We start from the raw sequence: 13,177 nt of genomic DNA, 5'->3' as shown, positions 1-13,177 counted from the left end.
CAGTCATTGAACCTTGTGGAAAACCAAACATCACTCTGAAAGCTCCTCTGTTCCTCAGCTCGGCCCAAACATTTTCACAGCTGGGGCCTGGGTTCTGCCCCTGTCACTACCCTCCCCATTAGCCCCAATCACAGCCCTGTTTTCACTACAGATATCAGCTTTGATTAGAAGCGTCAATGAAGAGACGTTGGCTTGTCTGAAGGCAGGTACTAATACGGCACATTTCACTGACACAGACAGACACGGTTCTCACGCTAGTGGTTTCGAAAAATGCACACCTCCACAAGTCTCACCCAGAAACTCCAGAAACAGTTTTACCTAGAAAAAGATGTGAAGTGGAGAAAATGGACAACTTAAAAATACGTCTGTACAATTGCCATTCTGTATAGACAATTGAATTTTAATTTATATATTTAATCAGAGATAACACACCAAAATATTAAATAGAAAATAGAAAATGTTCTGTAAAAATTTGGCCAAAAAAAAGCTTTTCTAGTGGGGCATATGCAACTTGCTCGTCCCCATGGAGATCTAATTGCTTGGCTTGCAATCTTTCACAATATGACAAACAGTGTTGGGGAGTAACAGATTACATGTACCGGAGTTACGTAATCAAGTACAAATTATGAGTAACTGTATTCGGTTACAATTACTGTTTCAGTGAGTGGTAATTGGATTACAGTTACTTTGTTGAAATAAAAGGATTACAGGGCGGTATTTTACTGTTTTCACATTTTGGGCTACCCGCCCCCCCTTTTATTTTTTCCTTGGAGCCAAACCAGGACTAAACCAGGACTAAACCAGAACTAAAACCAGGACTAAACCAGGACTAAACCAGGACTAAACCAGGACTAAAACCAGGTCTAAACTAGATCTAAACCAGGTCTAAACCAGGTCAAAAACCAGGTCTAAACCAGGACTAAACCAGGATTTAACAGGATTAAACTATCAATAATATTTTTAATACGGTTAAGTAAAGTCTGGGCTTTTTATTTTCTTTTAGTAAACAAAAAACTATATCAGAGTTTTTGCTTCTCTACAGCAAATCAAGTAATTCAAAGTATTCAGATTACGTTACTCACTTTAAGTAATTTAATGGATTCCGTTACAAACTACATTCTGGGGTATGTAATCTGTAATCTGTAGGGGAATACATTTTAAAAGTCACCTTCCCAACACTGATGACATAACATTTATTTTTTTCATGTATTCAATTTCAATTTCACTAAAGCCTCAGACAGAGCATGCCTACAGTTAGCATAACACACTCAGGAAATGTTGATGCCATCAGCTGCAAAGTGTCAATAGTTCAATCCACTTATTACTTATCCACAAAAATAAAAGTTCCCGATTTCTTTTTCTTTTTTTGTTTTTACTTCTGTTATTAAGTCGGTTGTGTCCTGGACCATTCTCAGGAACAAATTACTCAGCTTTCTTATCTCTTTTTGTGAAATTTCTCAAAGCAGTTGACAGGCAAGATTGGGAAAACTTGTTGGAAATAAACTGGTATAATTTATTTAAAATCTGTGTTATCATTTTTGGCCTTTTCTTACCAAAGTCTGTTCTGGGACAATGGGATTTCTCGTTACCTCAGCTTTTGGATCACTGAGTTATTCCTCTAAAACCTCTTAAAGTTGTTTTCATTTTTCGTTGTAGTCGTAATAATAAACCTCCATCCGTTTCATTAGACTGTGTTTGGATGAGAGAGCCTGTGCATGTTTTAAATGTTATCTCAGATGCTTGGACCACTGTAGAAAAGGGGAGCTGTTTTAAAAGCTTCAGGAGGCTCTAGTGTTCGGGTTCTGCATTATCAGCTTTCCCAGCGTAATGATTTGAGGGCAAAACATTTTTATAGTTCAGATTTCAAAATGGAATTGTTTACTTAAATCGTAGAAATGATGAAAGAAAGATGGAAAGTTTAAAAAAAAAAGTGCAGTAGAAAACACTAGCCTCAAAATGCTCCGTTTGCTTCGTTTTTTGGTCCCTAGATTAAACCATGGACCAAACTCTCCATTGTTCATTTATTAAAGTACAGGTCTTTTTAGTTCTAAAACAGTATCTTAAAAACATGCATTCTTATTGTGAGAGTCATCTCCTCCCCACAGATCTGACCAGTAACTTGACCTTATGACATCATCTGCTTGTCTCTAGAGATAGGTTAATGCTATACTGTGGTACATTCCAGGCTAGGGCTAGGCGATATGGCAAAAAAATTATTATTTTTTTTCACTTTTTTGCACACATTGGACGATTACAATTGTGATGGATTTTAATCAAAGTCAAAGCAGATACTGCATGTCTTTCAAACAGGAAGCTCTTTACATTTTCATTTGTATCATATCCTGTTATTTTAGAAATTATAAACTGCCTTCACTTACTTTTGTATAGATAACTGTTACTGCAAAATACTCTTGTTCTGAAGAAAGACAGGAGATAACTTGTTTCATTAATAATCCTCAAATTCATGATTTTGCAATTTTTCCAAATCTCTTATTAAAAACCTGAATTAATCTGATTTGATAAATTTGCCCAACCTTATTCCTTCCAAAGCAGTATCTCCATGGAGACAAGCGGGTGACGGACTTTCGCCAGAATATAGTTACATCGTGCACCTTTAAAACCCAAATTGTTGCCTGTATATTGTATTACATTATATTGTATTAAAATAGCAACATATTGTATTCTTTAATGTGATAATACAGTATCAATATTGTGGACTGCTGTATCAATATATTGCCAAAAGTATTTTTTGGTATATTTTACTAAATTATTTAGTTACAGAGCTACAGTTTTGTTGTTTGTTCAGACGAAGGAAACTCGTTTATACAACACATTTGAGATATTCACTGGTTTTGATGATTAAAGTGGGCGTGTTTCATATTCACTTTGCACAAGAAATGGTTTAACAAAGACTTAGTGACACAGCCACGATTTAGACACTTTATTGAATCGATTTGAAATACATCGTACTGAATTGAATTGAAAGTGCACAGTATTGAGATGTAATGCATCATGTTGTGGTTTATGTATCGAGGTATGCATGGTATCGGCAACTTCTTAATACTCAGCCCTAGCGTGAACAGCAGCTTTGAAATACCTTGTCATTCGTCCTCATTATTATAATCTACTAACAAAAATAAGGACAGGGCATTTTCCTCTGCTCCGATGGAGGAAAACTGCATTTACACAAATTCCTTTCATCCCTTCAGTCTGACGTGATCTGCTGGTTTATTTGCCTCTCGCTTGTTTATGGAAACTCTCCGTCCGGTCACATTTTTCACTTTTGCGACATTGAAAAACTCAAATTCATAACTCTCCTTACAGTATCTGAACGGGGTTGAAATAACGCCGTTTTAAAACATACTGCTCCCTTATGTCTAGTATAAAGTCATTCCTTATCCTCCTGGAACTCCGAAAAACTGGGCGGTCCCTGGAGCAGCTAGGATAGGGGACACAGTTGGCATGCTCGCCCAAACATATTCACACATAGCTCTAGAACACATGCTTCTTTGTGGCGCTTCGGTGCTTAAAACACTTCTAGCTTTTAGTGGAATTGCCCCCCTGGTTTTAACGCGCGGCAGCCAATCAAAATGTTCGTACATTCACGTGGAAAATGGGCCCCGGTTCCCAAAGTACACAAATAAAAGTGAGACGCTCAGTATTTGGTAGGAGCGCTGGGGAGAGGAGGGACAGCCGTTGCATTGTTGGTAGTGAGGATTAGTTCTGTGTAAAACCAGGAGTGAGTGAAAGCAGGAGGCTGGGGGACAGTTTGAAAGGCGATATTTCAAAGTGAGGAAAGTCAAAGATGATAGAGGAACTGTTAAAGGTACTTTACAGACTTTTTTGGTGGGCGGTTTTAATGACTATTGCTTGTCAAGAATGTTCCACAGTATAGATTAAACATGTCTATCACAAGGAAGACAAGCAGGTTACAGCACTACGCTACATTACAATTCAGATACGAGGAGAGTAGGGATGGGCTTGATTAGACGATTAATCGATAATTGATCTTTAAGAATTCCATCGATTACGTTCATTTTAATCAACAAACCGAATGTAGGTTGCTGTGCGTAGCGTGACCAAACAGGTCCGTACATGTGTCTCTCTGCACTCAGAAGGAGCGAGACACAAACAGTCGGTCAGTCTGCAACATGCTGAAGAGCAAATGCTTATTTAATGATGACTTGTACAAGAAATTCCACACTTTCCGTTGCGGCTGGGACAAGTGGGAGTCCATGTGCACAAAGCAGCACATATGTTTCGGTGTCCAGTGGGAAAAAGCTCACCAGGACACCGAAAACATGAAAAAGCTTTGCCAGGTGAGAGTAGCGCAATGTCGATGACGAGGCCCCACCTCCCACCCCCCGTACGGTGTCCTGGTTTTGACAAACGCAAATATGGTCCCACTAACCTGTATTCCACTGAGTCGTGTCGCATCAGCGCACAACAGCAGATTTTTTTTTCCTTCGATAAGTTTATGCAAATTAGCCATGCAGTTTTAAGTTTTGTTTCTGTGAGAGTTGCGCAAATCTGCATTAAACACATTATAATGTCAAACGGGCTGATGTGGCTCTAGAGTGGTTACGGTTTATATGACGTAAAGTTGAATTTCTTTATGCAGATTAGTAGTGCAGATAGTAATAATAATGATGATACATTCTAATATAAAAAACGTTAATGATTAATCGATAATCGATCGATAATTCTCCCAACAATCGTTTAAGAAAATTTTATCGAATGCCCATCCCTAGTGGAGGAGTCACACCTATTCAAGAGGGAATTGTTTTTTGAGCAAGAGAATCACCCGTAATGAATAAATACATGATGAACACTGTGGAACATTCCAGGGAATCTTCAACTATGAACATACCAGGAGTTTCTTCATGCTCAGGAGGCTGTCATGCTGTTGTTCCAGAATTTCATCAAGCCCTGAAGTGTGCGTCACGTAGCAGATACAATCACATTTATTGTGGAACAGGATTATTAACCAAGAGTTACAAGCAGATGATCCAACACGACACAGGGACTTTCCAGCTGATTTCCAGGGAGAGCAATAACATCTCCATGCAGACAATTGGGCAGCGGACCCTCCACCAGAAAAAGTTGCACAATGCACCTTTAAATTAAACCATAGTGGAGTGATAAAAAGTCAAGTTGGCCCCATCTCGTAACTGGGTTTGAATTTAGGAGTAATGCTCATTGAACTGCAACTTGTTACTTAAAAAAAATTAACAGAATAAAGTACATTGAGTAACTTTTCTGGTAGAGGGTTAGCTGCCCGTCACCATGGAGATTTTTTATTTTTTTTTAACGGCATTAAACTGACAGTATCTATCTGCTATGGTACTAAAGGTGAATTGTGTAACTTTTCCGGTGAAGGGTCCGTCAAATTATTAGTTATTGCTATGTCTAAAATGTTTCAAAGTATGTTAGGAAACTTTTCTATCACCATGGAGACCAAACAAGACCAAGTGACAGATCAGATCTCCCAGTCAGAATGTCTGTTTTTCTAGTTATTTTTGAGCTATGAAACCACCTGTTACTGAATAAATGTAAGGTAGAGCTGTTTAATGTCATACCGTGGAACATGCCAGACAGTGCAATGACATAGAAACAAGAAAGTGACCGGCACCAACCAGAAAGTTACGTAGTGGCACTTTAAAACAAATAAAATAAGACAGAACTGATCCAGATGTGGAGCTGCTATTTATCCGTCAAGTAACAGAACAGCTTTGTGTAAATAAAAATTCAAGACTTTACTTACTCGTCATTGTGGGCTCAGAGTCTTATTACATCATTATATCTGTCAAACCAGGATGCCGCATGAACCGATATTTAGAAACCGATATCCGATACTAGCATTATACAGGTGCAACCCTAGTTTAATGTTATACGGGGGAACGTTGCAGGTAAAGCAATAACACAATCAAAACCATAACTCACATTTATAAACCAAAATGTTATCATAAAAATACAATTAAATAAACGTTTTCCGTACTTCCCAAAGGTTCAAAATACCTCGCCAGAATTACCAAACACTAATCTAATCTAACTAATAATGTTTCCCTTGACATAAAACTAACCTTTTGAATTTTCCATTAAAACCCATGTAAGACACTCTGACCGGGGTTACAAACTAACCCAAACAAAAGATGAAATGAACTTTATGAAAACATACCCTCTTGTATGGCCATAATGAATAGAAATAACAATGGAAAATGCCTTCAAGTAATCTTCACATAGAGAAAAAGCCTAGACCCGCTCACATAATTACAACAGTGTCAGGAGCCGTGCGATCATTCCCATGTTTAGAGCTCCTAATGGACAGAACAAGGCAGAGTTTGCTTATACAAACCCACAGCCCTGTAAGGAAAATGTATCTGATATTGTGCTATAGATATACAGAGTACAGTGAGCAGGGCAGGAGCAGGCGGGAAGAGGGGGGCAGAGGGGAGCTGGTTCTCAGGATCTTTTGGATTGGTTACAGGAATGGGAATTTCAATTGATGGGACAAGACACAAACAGGGGTCACTTGGAGGTAAGATTGGTAGTATATTAAATGTAGGGATGGTCAGATTCAGAAATGTGAATTCTGGATCCCTGGTCAAAAACTTGCTTACAACCCAGAATACAAACTTCTTCAATACTTTATGAAGATGTGTCACCGTGAATCTCCCAGAGTTTAGATGGGCATGTGCGACACGTGGATATGCATGGCAGAGGTGGGACCAAGTCTTTGTTTTGCAAGTCTCAAGTAAGTCTCAAGTCTTTGACCTCAAGTCCGAGGCAAGTCCAAGTCGAGTCTCAAGTCACTGGCCCGTAAGTCCAAGTCAAGTCCAAGTCGTCTGCTTTGAGCTTCAAGTCATTTCAAGTCTTTAAGCCAAAGTAAGAATTTTTGCAATTTATTTAACTTTTAAGATAAATTGTACTTATAAAGTCATAGTAAATTTATATATGAGTATTTATAGAGTATATAAGTTGCACAAATTAATTTACTTAATTTTTCCTTTTTAAATGTCTTGACAAGACCTTAGTGTGAATCATTATGGTCAGAATTAAAAAAAAATCAGATTTAAAAGTGCTTCAAGTCTTCAAGTCACAGGCTTCAAGTCCAAGTCAAGTCCCAAGTCACAGGCCTCAAGTCCACGTCAAGTCCCAAGTCTTAGTCCATTTTATCAAGTCAAGTCTCAAGTCCTAAAAATAGTGATTCAAGTCTGACTCGAGTCCAAATCACAACTTGCAAGTCCCATCTCTGATGAATGGTCTGTCCACATCAAAACAAATATGGTTGCTTACGAGGGAAAAAAGGAAAAAAAATATTACAGGGGACTGAAAAAACATTGCAGATTTAATGAGAGAATCACAAAATTAAAATGTCCTCTTGACCAAGTGACCAATGAGTTCCTTCGTTTCACACAAATCTGATTGGACGATCATGTTTGATTTTTCCTACTTCTTTTGATGATATTTTATAACAATAACTATTTATTTATTAGAGACACAGGCTGAGAAACCACTGCCTGTCTGTTCTATTAAAATAATTTAAACTCAAATACTCTGGTCCCACACTCACGCCAGCCCAAATCCATTGTTTAAAAACACAGGGGCAGCAGCAGTACATGTAACTCTGGTCTTAAGGAGGAACACGTCCTTTCAGCTCTTTCCCCAAACAATCGTCTCCATCTTTAAACAACTGTGTGACTCAGTCCGGCCCCACCAGCACCCGTCCCTTTAATGCCCCATAAAACAAGTCACTTCCCTTTGACATTCTCCTGCCCCTGCCCCAGTCCCAGAAGAGGGGGGAGGGGGTAACTGTGGACAAAACACAGATTAGGAGGCACTTGGGGCAACTATTGGAGCAGACTACAGGCGTGTCATAATCAATCGATGTAAGAGTTAAGACTGTTCTGGTAGTCTTGGTTTATTAGTCTGTCGAAATCTTGAAAGGCTTAAAATGCTCTGTTCTACCTTGTGATGCCATGTGGTGGTAGTTTTCAAGTTAACAGCTCCTTTTACCTTTTGTTCAGTAAGATGGGGCAGTTCCAGGGCTGAAATCATCCAAATGATTCTAGCGAAGATGTGCATAGTATAAAAACACAGTGACGCACTTAGTGTTTTACCACATGACATCACAAGGTGAAACAGAGTGTTTTCTGTTTGAGAGAAGAACTCACCCTAAATATGTAGGGTTTGTGCGTTAAACATGTGAATGAAACAAAACACAACTCTAGGTCTGTTTTTGATGGGGAAACAACATTATAATATAGATCAGAATATAGAGGAATATTGGCCCTTTAATTGCTGATGAAAAATTTGTGACAAGGTCCATTTTCAGCTATAATTTTGGCATATTTAAAAGTAGATTCATTCTTCAGTGTCTCAAACAGATGACAGATGAAATGTAATCTGAAAGGCAGCAATATTTAAACGCGATATAAACGATACAAAATGCTAAATGTTTACAACTGTAGAAGCAACCATGTTTGATTCAACTAAATAAACTTTGTCTCACTTTTCACATCATGCAACACAATCTAAAGGAACTCTACAAAACCAAACTTGATTTCATAGTTAGTATCTAAAAACAGTTTGAATGAATGATTTCATTTCACTGACCGAACCACAGATTACAGGAGCAGACAGAGCCCTCCGCTGCCCCACGGTTCTCTCTGTTGGGGATCAAAGGTTAACAGCCGCTCCTGTGAGAGAGGTCCCGTCCCGTGACCCCTCTGCCCACCGCACGCACCAGCACAGCCCCCAATAAGGACCAGAGCTACTGATCGGAAAGCTGTCCCCAAACGAAGGGTCAACAATTAGTGGTGATAGGAAGAGCCTGCTAAATGTGTCTCTTTTCATATTAGTAAGGTTTTTTCCATGTCTTTTAGCTTTAATAGATATATTATATTAGCAGCTTTTGATGTCTAAATCTGCTGTTAAAGTATCTATATCGGAGAATTAGGAAGTGTGTGTTAGCCTGCTAGTTGTTTATGCCACATTAAAACTCTGCTCTGGTCTCTGAGAGTTGTGAAAAGAGCATATAAACTCATTGCTGTGAATAATTACAAATGAATAAGGTAAATGAAGAATAACTTTGGAACACTGCAGACTGCTTAAAATGAACTTGCACTTTTTCTGTGACGGTAAAGCTATCACTTAAACTAGCATGATAAAGTGCACTTCCTGATTATCGGACAATAAACTGCTTTCCAATTAGATGCAGACAGCACGCAGCAGTTTGATTTTGGCCTCAGAAGTTGCTTGTACAATATATCTGTGCTCGTGTAAGATAAACTTTGCTCAAATAGATGGGAAAAGAAATTGGGCCTTTACATCTTTAAAGGTGCACAGTGTACGTTTTCTGGAGGAACGTCTTCATTAATGCCATATTGTGGAACATTTAAACGTATCTATCGCCATAAATACAAGTATGTGATACCAAAAGGCCAAGTTACAGTTCAGATCTGTGGAGAAGCAAGCCCTCTCAAAGTTCAAATGCTTTTCAAGGTATTTCTGAGCAATTAAACACTGTTAATTAAATCAATGCAAAAAGCCATAGAGTGGAACATTCTGGGCAAAGCTTAACATTTCAAGTTACACACTGCACCTTTAAAGAGTGACTAACATATTAAACTTTCACTCCCGTTGAATAATGACCCTTATAGTTCGCCACAGTTGTACAGTAACAGTGAGTCTGCTTTGAGCTCTGTCGTTTACACTCAGACATGTCCCTGAGGTCACATGATTCGTCTGAACAGGCTGCTCATTTGAGATAATTATTACCCACTGACAGTATTTACACTGGGGCTCTGTCTACTCACTGTAAACACAACTTTACTGCACACAACCGATGGTATGCAATGCAGCTTCTATACCCATGTTAGATATAGTTCATTCTGTCAGTAACTCTATATTCATCTGTATTTATGATGTTGAAATACAGGCCTTTCATCTGCTCTATGTTAGTTTCCTCATCACAAACACACCTGCAGTTGTGTTTTGTTCCATGTTCAAATGTAGAGTCATTACTGATTCAACAAAACTCAATAATACTTTTTTTTTTTTTTAAACGTAGATTATATTTGCCACTCAGTAAAGACGGAAGAACCTCACGAACCTTCACCCCCGCCACTCTAGGCCTCTGTGTGAAACGCAGTGAACATGAGACAAAGCTGCAGTGCACAGAGACGCTCAGCTCTGCTTTAACATGTGAACCAGACTGTAGGAAGTCTGCCCTCGAGCTCCACTCTTACCCTCACCCGGTGCAAAGGTGTAATTATCCACAGGACGGGGGTTGAGAAGGGGGAGGGGGAGAACGAGAGAGAGAAAGAGGGAGGAGGGGCGGCGTCTTAGAGGGACAAATTTAGGTAACTGTCATGCACGGATCACATGAAACCAAGCTTTGTTGACGCATAGTTCGAGGTGCGGAATTTAACTTTTTTCCGGTGGAGTATGTGCCACCAGCTGCTTGTCTCCATGGAGATATTCTAGCTTTGTACGGGATGTTCCGAAGTGGCATTAAACATAACAGTGGCCGAGTATTACGTTAGCCTACTTTGACCAATATGGGAAAGCTATACCTGTTTTAGCAGCTTTATTCAGTCATTGTTTATACTGTCACTTTCCCGGTGCCACCTTCTGCTGGAGATGTTATTGCTTTGCCTGAGATTTTCCATAGTGGCATTAAACAAATCCATCGCCACAGAGGAAAGGAGGTTCCGGCACTAGGCCAAGCAAATTACAGTTTGATCAGTGGAGAGGTGACCCTGCTCATGGTAAGAATGCAGGTTTTTCCCAACATACCTTTCTGAAGCAATAAAAACACCTATAGATCTTAGGGATGTAACAATAACCACAACATTGTGATTAGGGTTGGGTATCATTCAGAAGTTGCCAATATGATACTTCGATACAGAGGCCACGATACGACACATACCTCGATACATAGGCCATGCTATGATATATATCTTGATACAATATGATTCAATACGATATATTTCAAATCGATTCAATACGTTTCGTTAAAAAAATAATGGCTAAATTATGGCTGTGATACAAAAGGTCTTTGTTAAACCACTTCTTGTGCAAAGTGAAAATAAAACACCCATTTTTATCCACAAAACAGGGAAATGTCAAATGTGTCAAGTTTCCTTCCACTTTCCTTCAACAAATGACAAATCTGTAGCACTGTAACTAAATAATTTAATAAAATATACCAAAAAATACTCGTGGCGATATATCGATACAGCAGCCCACGATATCCATACTGTCACTGATCACATTAAACGATACGATATATCGATGTTTCAATATTTCTGCACACCCCTAATTGTGATATCGTATTGTCAAATTTCTTACAATAATATCGTGGACCATCACAATATATTGAATTACAAGTCTCTTAGCTTAAATTTAAAGTTATGGGGCAACAATAGATTAAAAAAAAGACAGGGAACTACATAGACCATGATCCTTTGCTCGGTTTCAGAGCAAACTACATGAAGAAAAAACTGTTCTAAGCTCTTTAAAGTTTTAGCTCTTTGGATTAAGTCTTGTCAAGTATCAGTTTTAGCTGTTTAGCCTCCAGAAAATACCACAATAAATATTGTACCATGAGATGTGTATTGTGAAAATATGGAACACTGTACATTGTTACATTCCTAATAATGAGCTTCCCCACCATATCGTAGGCTTTCCCACGATATCGCAATAAATATCATACCATGAGGTTCATACCATAACGATATAGTATCGTGAGACTTGGATCATTACACCCTTAATAGATCTGAATACATGCAGGATACAATGATATGCAGAAGTGCTTTAACCAAAAGAAAGGTACATTATAATTAAAAATGACAACAGACTTGATTCGTTTAAACTATTTGCTCAGTCATAAACAAACTAATTAACGTATTGGCGAAATTACACTTTAAATGGATAACTGTGCCTTTTGTTTATAAATCACAGTAATTTCTTTTGGTAAACTGTCCTTCCCAAAAGCATTTTTTTTTTTCATGTTGGATCTTGTTTTGTCAAATGTCTATAATCTGTAAGGGCCTATTAGCTACAGGATGTCTGGATTTATTCAATTACATGCATTATTGCTATAACATATTGCTATATTGCTATAACATATTGCTCCTTGGAGAAACAAGTTTATGAGGCAAGGAATGTCATACTGTGGAACCTTCCAACCAAAGCAATAACATCTCCTTAGAGACCATCACTGCAAAACATATTCAGAACAATATGTAATGCAGTATATATTTTTACAATCAATTTCATTTTGAATAGTCAAAATCACCCATTTCAACCATTTTCCTACTGAGATAATCAAAGCAAAACCAAGGGGTATTAAAAGTGCACGATACATTTTTGGTTAAGCGTCTGCCTGCTTGTTTCTATGGATATGTCATTGCTGTGCTTGAAATGTTCCACAGTATGACATTAAACTGCTCTACATTACATTTATACACTTACAGGTGGTTTTAGAGCTCAAAAATACCTAGAAAAACAGGCTTTCTGACTAGGAATGGGCATGATTAGTCGATTAGTCGATAATTGATCATTAACAATTTCATCGATTACGTTCATTTTAATCAACAAACCGAATGTAGGTTGCTGTGCGTAGCGTGACCAGACGGGTCTGTACATGTAGCTCTCTGCACTCAGAAGGAGCGAGACACAAACAGTCGGTCGATTTATATGTCTTAAAGTTGAATTTATTCATGCAGATTAGTAGTGCAGATAGTAATAATAATGATGATCATTTTAATATAAAAACGTTAATGATTAATCGATTGCAATTCTCCCAACGATCGATTAAGAAAATTTAATCGAATGCCCATCCCTAATTTATATACTTACAAATGGTTTTATAGCTCAAAAATACCTAGAAAAACAGGCATTCTGACTGTGAGCGGCATCGCCTCTCCACAGATCTGACCTGTAACTTGGCCTGGTTTGATCTCCACGAAGATAGAAAGGTTTAATGCCAAAAAAAGTTACACATTGCAAAAAGAAGATGATTCATTTCTTCGTACAAAAAGTTCATGTTTCATTAGACCATCTCAAAGAAAAAAAAAAGTGACCCCAAAGTTGTTAAAAGTTGTTAAAGCAATGACTGTATTCTATCCTCTGAGTCCAACGCCCCCATTTAACTAATAGGCCCATCTTA

General features: G+C 38.2%; 1 protein-coding gene across 1 annotated transcript in view; it reads right to left on the bottom strand.

Annotated features, from left to right (window-relative positions):
* The window catches only part of gpc4 (glypican 4), an 88,057-nt gene that overhangs the window by 33,536 nt on the left and 41,344 nt on the right, over positions 1-13,177 (bottom strand).

This window comes from Boleophthalmus pectinirostris, unplaced genomic scaffold (genome assembly GCF_026225935.1).
Source record: "Boleophthalmus pectinirostris isolate CB_2022bp ecotype Guang Dong unplaced genomic scaffold, ASM2622593v1 HiC_scaffold_23, whole genome shotgun sequence".
Lineage (NCBI taxonomy): Eukaryota > Metazoa > Chordata > Actinopteri > Gobiiformes > Gobiidae > Boleophthalmus > Boleophthalmus pectinirostris.
The sequence above is the reverse complement of the archived record's forward strand: the minus strand, read 5'-3'. Positions and strand labels throughout refer to the sequence as shown.